We start from the raw sequence: 18,815 nt of genomic DNA, 5'->3' as shown, positions 1-18,815 counted from the left end.
CGGTTTTTCTGTTATGTTTACCACAATTACAAATAAAACTAAAAAGCGATCTACAAAAATCTCAAAAATACTTGACTGTTAAACAATCCACTTTTAGATAGTGATGAATGAAAGTCACAAAGGAATTTGGAAATATTTTGAACTGAAAGCAAAAACAGCATCTTGAATTTGTGAGAAGTCAGGAAAGCAGTGATTAGAGGAAACTGGCAGCTATTAGGATGGTCCATTTTTGTGTGTCGGCTGGATTGGGCCACGGGGGGGTACACAGACATTTGGTTGAACAACATTCTAGGTGTGTTTGTGGGTGAAATGAACATCTGAATCAGTACCTGAGTAAAGGGGATTGCCCTCTCCAGAGTGGGTCCGATCAATTGAATACCTGAAGAAAACAAAAAGCTGAATAAGAGGGAATTTCAGTTGCCTGACTACTTGAGCTGAGACATAGGCCCCCTGTCCTCAGACTAGACCTTACACCCGTGGGCTCTTCTGGTCTCAGACCTTCAGACTCGGACTGCACCTACACCAATGTCTCTCTTGGGTATCTAGCTTGCTGATCACAGATCTTGGGATTTACAAACCTCCATAATCATGTGAGTCATTCCTTATAATGAATCTCTTCACATTTGCATACACATGCATACATACACACATATCCTATTGGTTCTGTTTCTCTGGAGAGCCCTGCTAATACAGCTCTAAACAGTTATATCAGAGAAGAATAAACTTTTAATAAAGTACAGAATCAACTCTCTAAGGAAAGGCAGGCCTGCAGTCAGTATGTGGAAGAGCCAGGTGAATGCAGACAGCCAGGCTCCAGAGTCCAGGGCTTAATCCCCAGGCTGCATCTTGGCTTACGTACCTCCCTTTGGCTTGTGTCAAGCTTGCAGAGGACAGCAGTCGGGGAGAAGATGGTGGTCAGGCTAATGTGGTGCTCCTGAGGCAGAATTTGGACCAGTGGATGGAGAGCAGTTCTAGTTAGCAAGGCGGACTTGGGATTGACATAGAATGCATGACAGGCTGGGTGAAATGGCAGTGATTCTTTGTCCCTGGAGGTATTCAAGAGCAAAGTCAGACAATAACTTGTCTCTACTCACAGTCAAACAATAATTGATGCTCAGACCAGGATTTAATGGGCACTCTTCAAAAAGCTATCATGTTCTGCCTAGTTTATCTTGGGTTTTTTTAAAGATTATTTTTTACAAGCCATAATTTTCTGGTTCTTGGTCTAAAGACCATGAAGATATTTTAAATAGGAACATGGTCCATTTCCCTGTCTGAACAGAAATGCTTAAACAAAATTGTCTTGTCCTCAGGAGTATGGAGAGGGCATTCTGGCCTCACCGCAATCTCAGCCCTCAAATACATTGGGCCCAAGTTCTGGGTCAGGCTCTGTGGGATCACAGGCATGGTACTTTACCACTCTTGGTCTCAATGTGCTCATCTGTAAGATGGGTATAACAGAGGTGTGCGTTTGCTGGGTCTCTTAAACTACTTTCCCAATTGCTGTGTCCTGTGCCTTGATTTTCAGTGAGGATAAAAAGATCACATATGAAAACAGCACCTGAAAATTTAAAAGCTGAGTGCACAGAGAGGGTATAATTTTCTCCTGCCTGGGAAGGAAAGAAACCCAGGATATCATCTCTTTAGCATCCAAATGCAGCCCATTTTTGCCTAAAGACACATTTAGTTCTGTGACAGGCAAACATTGTCCCACCTCAGGGATCAGAGATTGGCATTTGAGAAATGCCAAAATGTTTCACGGCAGCTCCTGGACAAGCTTTTTACTTTTCTTTCTTTCTCTCTCTCTCTCTCTTTTTTTTTAATGACTAATAATATCCTTGGGTCGGTTTGTCCCTGAGCTGACCCTAGCAACATAAAACTGAGACTAATTAGTGTGGAGATAATACAGATGGGTCCAGTTCCTGTTTTCATGGACATCTTAAACTCAGAGAATAAAAACCAGAAAAGAATTCTAATTTTTAAAAAATATGTCATCGGGGAGGGTTCTAGAGGGGAGGGGGGTGGGGGATGGGTTAGCCTGGTGATGGGTATTAAAGAGGGCACATTCTGCATGGAGCACTGGGTGTTATGCACAAACAATGAATCATGGAACATTACATCAAAAACTAATGATGTAATGTATGGTGATTAACGTAACAATAAAAAATTTAAAAAAAATGTCATTGGGAATATCCTTGGCAGTGTCCTGGATGTCAGGAGAACTGGGTTTTAGTTCTTAGCCTACCCAAATCATAAGAGACTCTTAACTATAGGAAACAAACTGAGGGTTCCTGGAGGGGAGGGCAGGTGGGGGATGGGGTAACTGGGCACGTGATGTAATGAGCACTGGGTATTATATAAGACTGATGAATCACTGACCTCTACCTCTGAAACTAATAATACACTATATGTCAATTAATTGAATTTAAATAAATTTTTAATTAATTAATTAATTCTTAGTCTTCCAACCGAGTGGTCCTGCAACCCTTCAGAAGCCACTTACCCTGCTCAGTTCCAAACCTGTAAAGGGGGTTGGTCTTACTTACCTACTGTGACATAACAGAAAAAATATATGTATTGATCTCTGCCCCCAGTTCCTGGCACAGAGTTCCTAAAACCTTTGTAATTTCCCATGTCATAAGAGCACTAGGAACATCTTTTGTTCTGATATTTGGTCTTTGACTCTGGTTCCTGAAACGGAGGTCCTAAGTCTCTTGGCATTGCCTGAATGATGGAGGAGTGTCTTTTGTTCTAGTGAGGTGACTCTTGGTGGGCTCCTGGATAGCTTCAGGCTGGAGGCTGGTCCCCAGAAAGACCAAGCCATGGTCAGAAGCTTGGAAATTTCAGCTCCCCTCCAACTCCCAATCCTCCAGGGAGGGGAGAGGAGCTGGAGATTGAATGAATGCTCTCTCACGCCTGCATGATGAAGCCTGCATAAAAACCCCAAACTGGGGTGTTCAGAGAGCTTCTGGGCTGCTGAACACACCCACGTGCCAGGAGAATAACACACTGCAATTTTACAGAGACAGAAGCTCCTGTGCTTGGGACTCTTCCTGACTTTGACCCACATACCTCTTCATCTGACCGTTCATCCATAGCCTTTATACTAAACCAGTAAGTGTAAGTCATTGTTTCCCTGAGTTCTATGAGCCCTTCTAACAGATTTATCAAACCCGAGGAGGGATCTTGGGACCCTCAGGTTAGCCCTGGTCAGTCCGATGTTTAGGTAACAAGCCCAACTTGTGACTGGGGTCTGAAGTGGGGACAGCCTCGTGGGACTGAGCCCTAACCTATGTCCAGGTCAATGCTGTCAGGAGTGAACTGGATGGTAGGACACCCACACAGGGTAGAATTACTTGATGTGTGGAAAATCCACCCATCTGGCATCAGAAGGGAAGTGTGGTAGCCATGTGAGAGTGAAGTGGAAACATGGGAGTGCTCTGTCTACACACCTGCTAAGCCGCGAGGAGGAAATGACATTGGGAAAACAGCTCTAACCCTGTAAAGAGTTCAGCACCCAGCAGAAAAGGTCCATGCTTCTTGCTTCAGAAGGATCCACTGGGACACGTTCCCCACCCCCACCCCTACTCGACACTGGGTTGGGGGGTGTCTGATGGGTTCCCAGAATGTCCGCTTTTTTCCACTGTTCTAGGGCAGCTTGCATTCTATTACTTTAAACCTTAATTTATTTTTGTTTACAGCCATTAGACATGTTCTTGCAAAAATCCAAACTCTAGGAAAATACATAGGCAGAAACAAAAGCTGTTTTGTGTCCCAGATGAAAACCTTGGTTGTCAGCCTTCCCCACTAGACTGTTAAAAGTTCTGGTTACCAGTTCAGATATGGGGCAGGGAGTCCCCCTGTGCCACCAAGCAATGCTCCAATGCCCACTCAGTGTCCTACAATTCAACTCAATTCTGGCACTCCCTACCCAGGGATAGCCCTGGATCCCACAGGCCAAGGGCTCAGTCCCACAAGACTGCCCTCCATTTCAGATGCCAATCAAAAGTCCAGGTTGTCACCTGTGCTTTTGATCAATGGGCTATGTATCAGAGATTCCCACAACCGACTCCTTGAGTTTCCATTAATTTGCTAGATCCGCTCACAGATTTCAGGAAACCTGCTTACTCACTAGATTGTGGATTTATTACAAAGGATATTAAAAGAAACAAATTAACAGTCAAATGAAGACAAAGACACTTCTGTCCTCACGGAGTCTGGGCCACAGTGGTATATGAAAGTGTTCTGGTCCCCAGCCTAGATGCTCCGAACCCCTTCCTTTTTTTTTTTTTTTTTTTAATGGAGGCTTCATTACATAGACCTGACTGATTAAATCATTGACCGGTGGTGATTGATTCAACCTCCAGCCCTTCTCCCCTCCCTGGAGGTCACAAGGTGGGACTCAAAGTTCCAACCCTCAATTCCTGGTTGGTTCCCCTGGCAACCAGCCCCCATCCTTAGGTGCCTTCCAAAAGTTACTTCATTAACACAAACCCAGTTCTGGTGGAAAGGGGCTTGTTATGAATAACAAGACACTCATTCCACCATAAGGGCTCTGAAGCAATTTTGGGAACCGAGGACGAGGGACCAAATATTATAACAAAAGTTGCTCTTATTTCTCAGGAGATTTCAAGGGTTTGAGGAGCTGTGAGCCAGGAACTATGGATGTAGACCAAATACATATGAGAAAAATATTTTGGTCATCTGAAAGATAAAATACGTATTTCCTGTAAATTATAATATCTCACACACTCTGAACAACCTGAGACACCATTTTATCCTTCTTTGTATTTCCCAATTCATGCATTGGTGGAGTAGGTACCAGGGCACTCAACAAATATCTACTAGATGAATAAGTGCTCCATCGACGTCATTATTTTCTTTTTTTTTTTAAGCATGCTCTAAGGAGATGTCTAAAGCTAATCTTTCATATAGTTACAAGAGCTTAAAATCACTTTCTTGACATTGTTCAAAAAATTGAACTAAGAAAATGTTAAAGATCTTATTGGCTTCATCTGATGATTCAGGAATCAGGCAACATCCCATCTAGCAGACAGAAAGGAGCCGTACAAAATGAAAGATTTTTATAGGCGGAGGGAGTAAGGAAGTGACACTATGCAAAAAATTAGGTTGGTTATTGCAAGGTTACTTTCCTGTAGGAGATACAGGTTCTATCAGGCAGATGACCTCACTAGTGCTATCAGGCGACAAGGTTTAAGATTGCATTTCTCAGAGACCCAACACTGTAATTAAGTCTCAGTTTGGTGACGTGGGGCTTAGCATAAGTGACTCTACTGTGGGCCTGTTGTCTTGTTTTCAATAACATGGTATTTCTTCCAAATTATAGCATTCATGTAAAATTAGGCAAAAAAATAAAAATAAATAAATAAAAAACCCGAAGAGCATCCCTATTATGAAATTTTACTGTAAATTTAATACACGTGTCAACAAATATTTGGAAAATTTAAAACAAAAGAAGTGTCCTAGCTTTACCACCCTGACACCAAAAATATTTGTATTCTGTTATATTTTCTTTTCGCTAAGTTCTTTTTTGATTGAATTTTAGAATCTATTTTTAGATTTTTAGAATTGAAGAACAGAAACTATACATAAGAATAAAACACCTATAGTTTCCAAACTTAGAATTAACAACCATTAATATTATATTCACTTTGACTTTCTAAATTAAAGACATAAACTATTATAAATTTGACCAATCACTATCATGACTTGGGTGGGACTCCTTCCTATATAAGCAATAGATAGAGTCTGTCTATCAGCTCTCTTTCTGCCTTTCCCTGCTCTCTGCTTTATCATATGGGGCGAGAAGCTTCCAAACCACACATCCCTCTCCCTTCCCCACTGGTTTTGGGGCGTCACTGGTGGGAGATGTAAAGCCAGAGGAAGAAATGAACTATTGTTATTTGTGGCACCTTATCTGGTAGGGTGGTGGTACTTTCATCAGCAGCAGCTGTAGCCACAGCAAGAGTGTAGGCTTCTGCAGTCAAGGTCAAGGGCAGGACCTCTGGCAGATCAGCACAAAGTGTGGACTCTGAGCTTCAGTCCACAGATAGGGGAAGCCTCCTGATGCCTGAGTACTGTAGCCTTTTTCCTGTTATTTCTCCATCCTTTTCAACATATTTGAAATCAGTTATTTGCATTAAATATCTTTCTGCTTGAAATCAGTAAAATGACTTCTGTTCTCCTGACCAGGCATGAATGGATACAGCGCTATCGACTGGCATGTTCCTAAAATTTACATAAACAGCATCATGCTGCATATAATAGTCTGCATTTCCTTTTCAAAAAACTAAGTTAGCTATAAAGATACAGAAAAGTGTTCAGTTTAACAAAAGTTTGCAAAGCAAACACTCAAAACCACCACTCAGGCTAAGAAACGAAACACTAATGGCATCAGAAATACACAATCCTTACAACTTGCCGTTTCCATTTAACACAGAGAAGTAACTGTGTCAAGCTGTAGCTTTAGTTCATCTTTTTTATTTCATGAATATGGTTTACTTATCCATTCTTGGACTTAGTGAAATTAAGAGATGCTTCTGGTTGGTTCACATTCACAAAAAAACCTTGCAGTAGATATCCTTCCTTACATCTCCTTGTAGTCATTTCGCCAAACTGGGATTGTAACCTATTAGTGGGTTGAGAAATCAATGTAAGAGGTTTTAATCAATTTTTTTTACAGTTTTAGTAAGATACATTTCACATATCATAAAACCCACTGATTTTTAGTATTTCAGAGTTGGGAAATCATCACCATAATCTAATTTTAGAATATTCTCAAAGCCCCCAAAACAAATCTCATGACTGTTAGCAGTCACTTCTCATTTCTGCTCCCCACCACACAGCCCTCCTCAGCCCGAGGCACCCACCAGGCTATTTTCCGTTCCTACAGATTTGCCTATTCTGGACATTTCACATAAATGGAATCAGACATGTGGCCTTGTGTGTCTGGCTTCTTTCACTTAGCATAATGCCTTCAAGTTTCATCCATGTTGTAGAATGTATTGGTACTTCCTTCCTTTTAATTATCAAATAATATTCCATTGTGTGGATATACCACACTTGTTTTTCCATTCATTCGTTGATGGATAAGTTGTTTCCACTGGCTACGATGAATGTGCGAAGGTATGTTTTCATTTCTACTGGGAGTGGAATTACTGGATCATATGAGAATTCTAGATGTTTAACTTTTGAGGAGCTGCTTCATTCTACATTCCCATCAATGCTATGTGGAGGGTTCTGTGATGACCCGCCTGAACCTCCCCACCCTTGTTTTATTATTCATAAAATAATTTTAAGATTATTTTAAACTAAACATTTGAAATTCAACAAATGCAGAAAGAGCCTTTTTGGAGCTTCCCTTATCTGATTAAAAGCAGAAACTTCTGGAAGTGAGGCTGCCATGAATCTCCTCTCCACGGGAATTTTACTGGCCAGAAAGAAGGCAAAGAAGATCACTCGTATCTACATAAACAAATATTGTCACCAACTTTATGTCCTGTTTGTTCCCCTAGACTCTCATTTACTCTTCTCATAGAAGCCTTTTCTTCCCCGTCCCTTTCCCCTATTAAGTTAGGTATACAAACTCCCATCCTACACTGTTTAGAGAGTCATGTTTTTCTGTGAACTCTACATAATGTTAATAAAAGTTCTTTTCTCTTGCTAATCTGCATCTTGTTAGCTAATTTACAGGGCTCCAAGAACTGAAGTTAAGAGGGTAGAGGAAAAGGTTTTTCTCCCCAACAGTTCCAATTTCCCCGTATCCTCACCGACACTTGTTATTGTCTAGCTTTTTTATTATAGCCATCCTACTAGGTGTGAAGTGGTATCTTATTGTGATTTTGAGTCACATTTCCCTGATGGGTAATGATATAGGACATCTTTCCATGTGCTTATTGGCCATTTGTATGTCTCCTTCAGAAAAACGACTCTTCGGGCACTTTGTCCATTTTTTAATTGGCTTGTTTATCTTTTTATCATTGAGTTGTAATCCAACAATATTTTAAAAATTGAGATGTAGAAAAATGCTTAGAGCTGGGCAGGCATGTTTTAAACTGTGCACTGAGAACACAAAATCTGGAATACATAACATCAGGGCAATGACCTGTAGGAAAGGTAGATATGTTTCATGAAACTTTGGTTTTAGTCATACAAATGTATATGTGAATTGTATTTCTTATTGTGGATTACATTAAAAAAAGTTCAAATCCCATTATTTTAAGGTGTCTACTTAGGAAATGACTTGCTAGGTCATAGAGTATGCCCATGTTCAAGTTTACTAAGTATGGATCCCAGTTCCCCTTCTGCAATTCTGAAGGCCAAAAAATTCTAGAAACCCCTTTTCCTATAACTTTGCAACAAAGTCCTGTGGCAGGGAAAAGTGACCTCAAATGAGCTAAGGCTATTTAAAGTTTATATTTATCCCATTTAATCTGAATATTCATGTTTCACTGCAGACAAATCAATGTGTTGACATTGGATGCTGCTCCTAAATTCATTAGGAATGGTAATGTAAAAATGGTGGTAAAAATGGAAAGTAAAAAACCTTTTACTTTCAAAGTAAAAAAAAAAAAAAATTCCAAAACACATCCGATTCCAAAGATTTCCAATAAGAGCTTGCAGACATATGTACCAAAAAGCTCTCCAAATTGGCTGAACCAATTTACACTTCTTCCAGCAGCATGTTCCCCCATCTCTGTCCAGACTTGATAGAGTCAGACCTTAAAAGTTTTGCCTATCTGATAGTGAGAAAAGACAGCTCAGGCTGTTTTAATTTGCATTTCCCTGGTTATTGAAAAGGATGAACAGATTTTCTTTCTACTGGTCATTTGGGTTTCCTCTATTGCGAATTGTCTGCTCACATGCCTGTCTTTTCAGTTATGATTTCTTCGGGTCTCCACAAATGGACTCCAACACATATTCAAATAATTGTAATTTTCAACTGTTAGAGAAGTTGGATTTATTCTGACAAACATGTTTTTTTTATAATAAATGTAGACGAGAAACTAAGAAATTGAGAATAAGGATGATTTCTGCCTTTCTCGATACAAGAAGTATTCAGGGCCCATAGTGTAAAAATGGCAGCAAAAGATTTTTCTGCCCCTCCCCCCAACTAATTAAATTTTGAACTCGTTGAAGTTTCTAGTGGATGCAAAACCTAAATTATTCAGGCAAGCCAGGTTATGACTTAAGGACCCTCCAGTTTGCCACGGTCTAATGTGTACCTTTGCAATGTCAATGTTGAGATAATGTCAACAGTTGAGCTAAATATACCTGGCTGGTCACTTAAATGATTAACTTAAGCAGCTCTCTCCACGGGCAGGGAGGGAGACTGGAGCTTCTCACCGGAAGTTGCCCTCCCACTGACGGGAAATCGCCTGCCCACTGACAGGAAGTCTCAGGTGGAGGGCAAACGACCAGTCGGAAAGCTGCGAGGTTGACAGAGCTAAACCTGCAGCTGCCTCCTTCAGTGAACACAATGGAAAATTATGGAAAACCTGAAGTTCCTCTTGCTCACTGTGTTGGTGAGGCTGGGGGTGAAACGAGTTTCCTAACATGTATTTTGTTGCCTGGGTGTGAATTTTTATGATTTACATGCAGTCACTCATTGTGGATGAAAGGACTACACTCAGAAGAACATAATAAGTACAATATTCTGGATGCATCTTAATCAGAATAAAAAATTATTTACACTTAAAGAGTCCTTTGCTGTTACCAAATGCTTTTTAAAAAAAATTATTTGACGGGGGAAGGGCAGAGGGAGAGGGAGAGAGAGAGAATCCCAAGCAGACTCCATGCTGAGCCAGGAGCCCCACTTGGGGCTCTATCTCATGACCCTGAGATCATGACCTGAGCTGAAATCAAGAGTCTGATGCTTAACCAACTGAGCCACCCAGGCATCCCTACCAAATGCTTTTATATTAAATACATTCTTCAGTATATTTTTTTAACATTTTATTTTTAAGCAATCTCTACACCCAATGTGGGGCTCAAGCACAACCCCGAGATCAAGAATCTCATGCTCTACCGACTGAGCCAGCCAGGCACCCCTGATATTTTTAATACTCCCTTGAGGTGGACATTGTTGGTCCCATTTGTCATTCCAGAAAACTCAGGCTCCAGGAGAGGAAGTGGTTTCTGTTTAATTCACCTAAGGGGCAGGTCTGGGGACTAGGGCAAGGGGATAAGTAATAGATGAGTCTTGTACAAGGGCCACATACTCAAAGGTCTACTGGGCTGGTAGGTAATGGAAACAATTAAAGCTGACAGGGAGGAGTAGGGAGTGGTGGGGAGTGTGGCAAACCAGAGAGGTCACAAATCCTTCTTTTAGAAGGTGGCTGCCACTGATTTCCAGCATAGCATTGCCATGTGGGAATATAGGTAGGCCCAAGGTTGCCAGAGCTTCTGATTTTTCAACAGAGATTATAAATCCAGACTTCATATCAAATACTCTGATTTTTAAATGTTGGCAAACTTTTCAAATTAAAGAAATCTGGATAGGTGTTTTTGTCAGTTGATGAAAGGGAGTAGAGGACTCCTAGCAGAGTAAATATTTGAATACTGTTCTACGCACTGTCCTGAGCACTCTACATGTATTATTATTTTTTTTAAGAAAATTTTTTTAAAGATTTTATTTATTTATTCATAAGAGACAGAGAGAGAGACAGGCAGAGGGAGAAGCAGGCTCCCCGCTGAGCAGGGAGCCTGATCAAATGCTTTTCCTGACTCTGTGAGGGAGATGCTATGAAAGTCTTCATGTTACAGATAGCTGAAAATATCACTAAGTAACTTTCTCAGGGCCACACAGTGATAGGTAGCAGAGCCAGGATCTGGCCAGCAAGTGCAAGGGCATCAAAGTAAGCATTATCCAAAGGTGGGCAGTGGGAGTGGTCTGCTCTAGTTGCAGGTAGTAAGAGGTTGTATTATCTACAGAGAATTTAAAAACAGTAATAAAAATGGACTGAAGGTCATCTGCTTTTTAATATCACCACGCACAGTCACTATTAAACAATGCCAGTGTGTATTTATTATTTATCACAGTGATAAAACACACAAATCCCTGAAAAAACTCCAGCAGTTCTGAGTTCTAAGGAATTATTGTGGTTACTGTTGAGGGGGTTAAAAAAATCTCTTCTTTGTGTGTGTGGTAAATACACATAACATAAAATTTGTCATCTTAACCATGGTTAAGTGCACAGTTTAAGCATATTCACATTGTTTTGTAATCAATCTCTAGACTTTTTCTTCTTGTAAAACTGAAACTCTGTCTCCATTAAACAACTCTCCATTCTCCTCTCCCAGCCCCTGGCAGCCACTGTCCTACATCTGTCTCTATGAACTTGACTAATCTAGGGACCTCATGTAAGTGAGACCACACAGTATTTTTTTGTGTGTGTGACTGGTTTATGTCCCTTACGGTGTTCATCCGTGGTGTAGCATGTGTTAGATTTTCCTTCCTTTTTTAAAGCTGAGTAATATTCCACTGTATGTGTCTGCTATATTTTGCTTATCTGTTCATTTATTGATGAACATTTAGGTTGCTTCCACCTTCTGGTTACTGGGGAATAGTGCTGCTATGAACGTGAGAGTACAAATATCTATTTGAGTCCCTGCTTTCAGTTGTTTGGGTAAATACCCAAAAGGGGAATTGCTGGATCATATAGTAGATCTATTTTTAACTTTTTGAGGAAACACCACACTGGTGTTTCCTTACTGGCTGCACCATTTCACATTCCCACCAGCAGTGCACAAGTGCTCCAATTTCCCCACATCTTCATCAACACTTGTTTTTTTTTCTTTAAAGGTTTTATTTATTTATTCATGAAAGACAGACAGAGAGAGAGAGAGGCAGAGGGAGAAGCAGGCTCCCAAGGAGCAGGGAGCCCGACGTGGGACTTGATCCCAGGGTCATGACCTGAGCCGAAGGCAGACGCTTAACCATCTGAGCCACCCAGGCGCCCCAACACTTGTTTTGTGTGTGCATGTTATTTTTATAGTAGCTGATGGGTATGAAGTGATACCTCCTTGTAGTTTTTCATTTGCATTTCCCTAATGAATAATGATGTTGAAAATCTTTTCATATGAGTATTGGCCATTTATAGATCTTCTTTGGAGAAGTGTCAACTTAAGTCTTTTGACCTTTTTTTTTTTTTTTTAAAGCAGGCTCCATGCCCAGCATGGAGCCCAGCATGGAGCTTGAACTCACCACCTTGAGATCAAGACCTGAGCTTAGGTCAAGAGTCAGATGCTTAACTGACTAAGCCACCCAGGCTCCCCATTTGCCCATTTTGAAGTTGAGTTAATTGTTTTGTTTTTGTTGTTGAGTTATAGGAATTCTTTATGTATTTTGAATGTTAACCCCTTATCAGTATATGCTTTGTAAATATTTCCTCCCATTCTGCAGGTCACCTTTTCACTCTGTTGATCACATCCTTTGACATGTAGAAGTTTTGAAAGTTGATGTAGTCCAATTTATCTATTTTTACTCTTGGTGCCTGTGCACCGTCAAATTTTAATAACATATAAGCTCTAAAATAATACACTTACAAAACTTGTCCTTAATAAACAATGTATTATACATGGATATTAATTCAGAAAACTCCTAGTTACACAGTTGGCTCCCCAGACACATGGATTTAGCTCATGTGTTTGTTTCCAGAGTAAGTTGGTAATGTTTTGGGCTTCATTTGAATTTGCTTTGGGGATAGTTCTTGTCTCCAATCCCTAAGGCAATACACATTCCTATGTTTACAGGGTAATTTCAAGATAAACAAGGATAGTATAGTGATTGTGAAGACAAAGAAAAAAACCCTTTGTGATTCAGCCATTCTGTGCAACTACTTATAATTCTTATTTGGTTTAAATTTTATTTTAAATTTTTTATCTTTTTAAAGATTTATCCATTTATTTATTTGGGAGAGAGAGAGAGGCAGAGAGAGAGGGAGTCTCAGGCAGATTGTGCACTGAGCACGGAGCCGGAGCCCAGCTTGGGGCTCGATCCCAGGACCCCGACCATGATCTGAGCCGAAACTGAGTCAGACACTCAACTGACTGAGCCACCGAGGCGCCTTATTTGGTTTAAATTTTAAAATGTGAAACAGAGTGCCAACTGCAAGGGATAATATTTTTGATAAGTGCAAGTCTTACCTTATACTTGAACTATTTTACTGAATCTGCATATTAGCCTAAAATGGAAATTTATTTTTTCATTGTTATTTTTTTTAATTTAATGGTTAGAACACACTAATGTTATTCATTATTGCAACAGGCAACTATGTAAATGTAAGTTAAAAAAATACATTAATGTAATTATCAATCTACTGTCTTTCCCTTTTTTGAGGGTAATATTTATTTTACTTTCTTTAAAAATTTTTTTTGCTGGCTTGCTTAAAGTTCAATAAAACAGCAAAAAATAGTTTTCCCAGCCATTATTATGTTGCATTTAATGTTTATTACTGAAAATAAATTCAAAAAATGATCCTCCCTAGAGTGCCAGATACTGGAGACATGACATATCTAGATGCATCCAGGCTGGGAGAGGGGTGTGGGAGGGAGAAGTAAGAGGTGACACTGTGTGCTAAGAACGAACATCTTTTAGGGCCTGAGGACCATGGGAAGGAGTTTGGATTCTCTTCCAAAGGCATCTGGGAGGTTCTGGGGGGCCAGCCGGGTGAGGAGTGCGCTGTGATCTGTGTTGACTGTTCTGGCCTGCATGTGGAGCTGCGTGGCTGGCTGGGGCAGTGTGGGGAAGCCAGGGGTAGAATCTGCCCTCCTCCAGTTTGGGTGCCCTGGAGATGTCCGAGGACTCCCTTGTGTATCCAGCCAGGGCTGCCAGTGTCAGGCTTCACGGACTGGGATGACACACGTGTGCCTGAGCTTCCAAGGGGGTCTGACAGTGTGGAGCTGCAATCAGCTTACTCAGTGCTCCAGTGCTTGGGGATGAAGGGAACAAGGGGGTTAGGGTGAAGGGCTCAGCAGCCCGTGAGAAGCTAATTGGCTGCCCACGGATTCTGACGGAGGATGAATGTGGCAAGTGTGAGAAGACCTTCCCGAGTGAGAGTAAATGCACGAACAGAAGTTGGATCCACGAGCAGGCAGCTTGTCTGCACACTGATAAAGAACAGCAATTTCTATAATTAAAAAGCACCATTATCTTACACATGATGATGTTTTAGAAATCATTTTTGCAAAGGCAGGAGCCATTCCAATGCTCCCAGCCTCTTCCTAATTTTTTTTATTTTTCCAAAATGCTGAGTTGTCCAGCTCAGAGACCCCCGAAGGTTCGCGTTGGGTCCCCCATTCCTATTTCCATGACCAAAACCTAGCTGCAGACTTGTGCGATAGGGTGCCACTGCTGATGTGGCAGGTGCCCACATGTGTGTCACAGGGCAGGAAGACTCAGCAGGAGGGTGCTCTGAAATACATACCTCTACTCCAGTGATAAAGGGGAAACACACAAATCGCCAGGGGAGAAACAGAGATAAAGGGGGAACCTATAGATTAAAGGCTTATTTCAACCAATTGCAATATATGAATCTTACTTGGATCCTGATTCTTAGAACACAAAGTATGACAAAAAATATGACATTTATGAGATAGTTAGAAATTTGAACTGACTGGATATAACTGAGGAATTATTGCTAATTTTTTAGATGTGATAATAGTATCGTAGTTATAGTGTATATATAAAAGACCTCTTACCTTTTAAAGATACACACACTGAGATACAGATGAAATGATAAGATCCCTTGGATTTGTTTCAAAACGACATGGGGCAGAGCCTCGAGTTATCTGTAGAAAGCACAGGATTGGCCATGGATTGTGGTCATGGGACTGAAGGGTCATGGGCTTCATTATACTACCCTATCTACTACTGTAAATGTTTGAGATTCTCCATTGCAAAACTGAAAAAAAGATATTTTTGTGAAAAGATAGTGGATAGGCTCTAATATGACATCCCACTAGGAAAAAAGTTACCTGCCTTTTATTTTATTATTTTATTTATTTATTTTTTAGGGGCACCTGCGTGGCTCAGTTGGTAAGTGTCTGCCTTCGGCTCAGGTCATGATCCCAGGGTCCTGGGATCGGGCCCAGCATGGGGCTCCCTGCTCAGCAGGAAACCTGCTTCTCCCTCTCCCACTCCCCCTGCTTGTGTTCCCTCTTTCGCTGTGTCTCTCTCTGTCAAATAAATGAATAAAATCTTTAAAAAAAAGAGAGATTTATTTATTTTAGAGAGAGAGGAGGAGCAGAGGGAGAGAGAGCATCTCAAGCAGACTCCCTGCTGAGTTTGGAGCCAAAGTGGGGCTGGATCCCACGACCTGTGAGATCATGACCTGAGCCAAAATCACGAGTTGGGTGCTTAATCGACTGAGCCACCCAGGTGCCCCTTACTTGCCTTTTAAATTATCTCTCCACCCTTCTCCACTCAAGGAGCAAGGCCCTTTGATTGGGCCAGTCTGTCTTTGATATTGTCTAGTGCTTGATCATACTGCAGGCCTTGGGTTCTGAGCCTTTGGCAGGACACAGTGTCTATTTGTAACTTGATGGCATCCCTTTTTTTCATTGTATTTATTTTTTGGCTACTTCTATTTTTGCAACTGATACTGATTTTCTCTTTACAGAAGTGACAAAGTTTTATTCTTAAATACATGTATGTAAACAATCTGATTTAAAGACAAATAGTACAGGGGTACCTGGGTGGCTCATTGGGTTGTGTCCAACTCTTGATCCCAGCTCAAGTCTTGATCTCAGGAGCACAAATTCGGGCCCTACATTGGGCTCCATGCTGGGTGTGGAGCCTACTTAAAAAAAAAAAGACAAATAGTACAGGCGGTATTCAGATAGCATAGGATTTTTTTTTAGGGTGGGGGGAAATGGCAGAAGTGTGGGAGGCACTGATACCAGTTACAGGAAACATTTCCTTATTTTATTTACCACGTGGACAACCGTCTAACACAAATCTGAGGTCCCTTCCATCCCGGAGAGTCTCTATGCCTGGAGCAAGATGGTCTGCTCAGGCCCACTGTCTGCTTGAATTTCAGATAAAGCACTTGACACAGAGAAGGGGGCCAATGGCAGGCAGTGGAATCAGATCACACACAGAAGGCTGGCTGCCAGAATGGGCCCAGACACCAACCATTACTAGGTTCAGAATCAACTAAAACAAAGGAGGAGGGATGAAGGGGAAAATGTTTTATCCATCATTTTGTTGTTTCCCATTGGTTGTTTTCTGCTGGGGGAAATTTCCTGTCTTGAGTGAAGCGTACAAGGGGGTCAGCAAGCTGTGCCTACCCAGATTCTTTTTTTTTTTTTTTAAGATTTTATTTATTTGAAAGAGAGAGAAAGAGCTCACAGGAAGGGGGGAGGGGCAGGGTGAGAGGGAGAAGGAGACACCCACCAATGGTAATGTCTTGCAAAACCGGAGGATAATACTGTAACCAGAAAACTGACATGGATACATTCAAGATATAGAACATTTCCATCACCACAAGGATGTCCCCCGTTGACCGTCTATAGTCACATCACACCCAGGCCCACTTGGCCAGACCCTCACCGTTGGCAATCACCCAGCAGCTCACCATTTCTAGAACTTTGCCTCTTCAAGGATGTTGTATGAATGCAATCACAGAGTATGTAACCTCTGGGGATTGGCTGTTTTTCCACTTGTAATTCCCCGCAGATTCATCTGAGGTGTCTGTCCATGTATCACTTGCTCATTCCTTTACTGCTGAGTAGGACTGCATGGTATGGGTGGATCACCGTCTGTTTAACCGTCATCCATGGAAGGACCTCTGTGCTGTTTCCACTTAGGGGTTACTCTGAATAAGGATTCAATGAACATTTTATGTAGAGGTTTTTGTGTGAACATGAACTTTCATTTTTCTAGGATAAATGGCCAAAGAGTGTGTATGTTTGTTTTTAATGAACTGTCATATTTTATATTCAGGATATTTCACCTGAAAAAAAAAAATCCATGTTCCTGATTTCTCTTCAATAATCACAATATCTGGAAAGATCGGGCACAACAACTCATGATCCTAATGGGCCAAGAGCACTCCAGTCCCCTAATGCCCTGCCTTGTCCCTTTTATTTATTTACCTGCCTGGCAAGGCTCCTGGTTTACCAATTTAAGTGGGCAAAATTGGAACACAATGAGTTTTTTATATATACATGTCTACAATTTCTCTGCTCAAGCAGAAAACACTGGTTGCCTATGGGGAAGGGTATTCAGTTATGGGACAGTGAGGGGCAGTCACTGTTACTATGAGCCCTTTTGGGGCCTTTTTAGTTTAAACCATGTGACTCTTTTAGTTTGAACCATCTGACTGTATTACCTACTCAAAAATGAATAAAATGTGAAAAGAAGAACACTAAAATTTCCTCACAGATACCCCCTCTGGTGCTGCTTTTCCCATACCAACTCTTCTGTTTATTCAGAGAAGAGAACCTATTGGAATTTCCCCTCCCAGAGTACCTGGTTCTATACAGGGAAAATTCCCTAGCTCTGGGATCTAACTTCCCCTAATGTACACATTCCCTGGTCTGGGATCTTAAGGGTTTGACCCCAAAACACACCTCATTACCATCCAAAAGCCCGATGACCCCTGGGGGGCAAACACAGACACATGTGTGCCTCTCTGAATCCCAGTAAGGTATCTATGCCCAGCCCAGGGGCCACCTCCTCCAAGAAGCCTTCCCAGCCTGACTGAAATTCAGGGTCTCCTTCCTTGTCCTGCAGTGGCATTAATATGTGCCTTTCTGGTTACAATTCAGTGCACACTTCCTGAACCTTTTACAAGAGCCGGGCTGGTGCACCCTCGCCCCACCCCTTTCCTGACCTCCCACTAGACTGCCCCCCATCCCCCCGCCCCGCAATAGATGAACATTTTAGAGGCACTGGTGCACTTTGTGTCCTCTGAACTCACCGCTCATGTAGCTTGTGCAAGTCACGACAAGGGCATCTACAAACCACAGAGCACAAAATGTAGACTGAGTTTAAGAGCTAAGATTTCTGCATGCAGACGAATTCAGTGATGCTGAACCGAGGGGAGAGGGGATAGAGTGTGCTCCGGCAGTGTTGGTGCTCTAAATCCACCCCTTGGGTAACCTCCCTAGGACTTACAGAATACAGAAAATAGGGCTCTGGGATCTGAGAGCCCTAGCGCTGCCCTTCTTGTTGGGTGATCTTTGGGCCACTCAATCTGTTTCCTTCTGGAGAAATGGGGATCATAACTTCTCTCTGGCAAGGCTGTATGGAGGTTAAAGTGGGAGGAAGCACCCAGCCGGCCCTCAGTGCTTCAGCAGGTTTGCTGCCGCTTACGGAACCCGGGTCCCTCTTCTGGAAAGTACGACCGGGACGAAGTGCACCTCGGCACTCCTCATCCCAGATTTCCGGGGTACCTGTCCCTTTGCGTGTTGACGGTCAGTGTCTCCGATCGAGCTCACGGTCACGGTCACAGTCGCTCAGCGGCCTCGTTTGCGCTGCGCCCAGGCCCGGCTCAGTCGCTAGAGGCGCTGAAGAGAGCCGAATGAATGACTGCACGAATGGCTGGAAGGCTCCGCACTGGCGCCCAGTAACAGCCAGAGTTTGAAACCACCGGGTATGAGCGTGTAGACCAGAAAACTGCGCAGCGATTCCCGCGAGGTCCAGGGGTGGCGGGCAGGCGCGCGAGTTCAGGCTGACCCCACGTGGGCGCGCGCCCTAGCCCTTCATTCCCCGCCTGACAGTGGCTCGGGCTCGGGCTCGATTCCCCACGTGGCCCGGGGCGCGTGCCCCACCTCATTACCCACCCCCT

General features: G+C 42.2%; 1 long non-coding RNA gene across 3 annotated transcripts; it reads right to left on the bottom strand.

Annotated features, from left to right (window-relative positions):
• Positions 1 to 6,435: 6,435 nt before the first annotated feature.
• On the bottom strand, positions 6,436 to 18,784 carry LOC114207675 (uncharacterized). 3 transcript variants are annotated; one of them, XR_015769093.1, is made up of 5 exons: positions 18,143 to 18,784; positions 16,599 to 16,838; positions 15,714 to 15,818; positions 14,722 to 14,811; positions 6,436 to 6,649 (listed from the first exon to the last, which is right to left on the bottom strand). It is a non-coding gene; the product is annotated as an uncharacterized LOC114207675 (long non-coding RNA). The 3 variants fall into 3 exon arrangements; XR_015769092.1 differs by lacking the exon at positions 6,436 to 6,649 and adding an exon at positions 13,465 to 14,130 and having other exon boundaries at positions 15,714 to 15,821; XR_003608904.2 differs by lacking the exon at positions 6,436 to 6,649 and adding an exon at positions 13,465 to 14,130.
• Between the last annotated feature and the right edge of the window lie 31 nt (positions 18,785 to 18,815).

The sequence above is a fragment of the Eumetopias jubatus genome, unplaced genomic scaffold, assembly GCF_037043125.1.
Source record: "Eumetopias jubatus isolate StellerSeaLion01/CBP00866 unplaced genomic scaffold, mEumJub1_p1.0 scaffold_1, whole genome shotgun sequence".
NCBI lineage: Eukaryota > Metazoa > Chordata > Mammalia > Carnivora > Otariidae > Eumetopias > Eumetopias jubatus.
The sequence above is the reverse complement of the archived record's forward strand: the minus strand, read 5'-3'. Positions and strand labels throughout refer to the sequence as shown.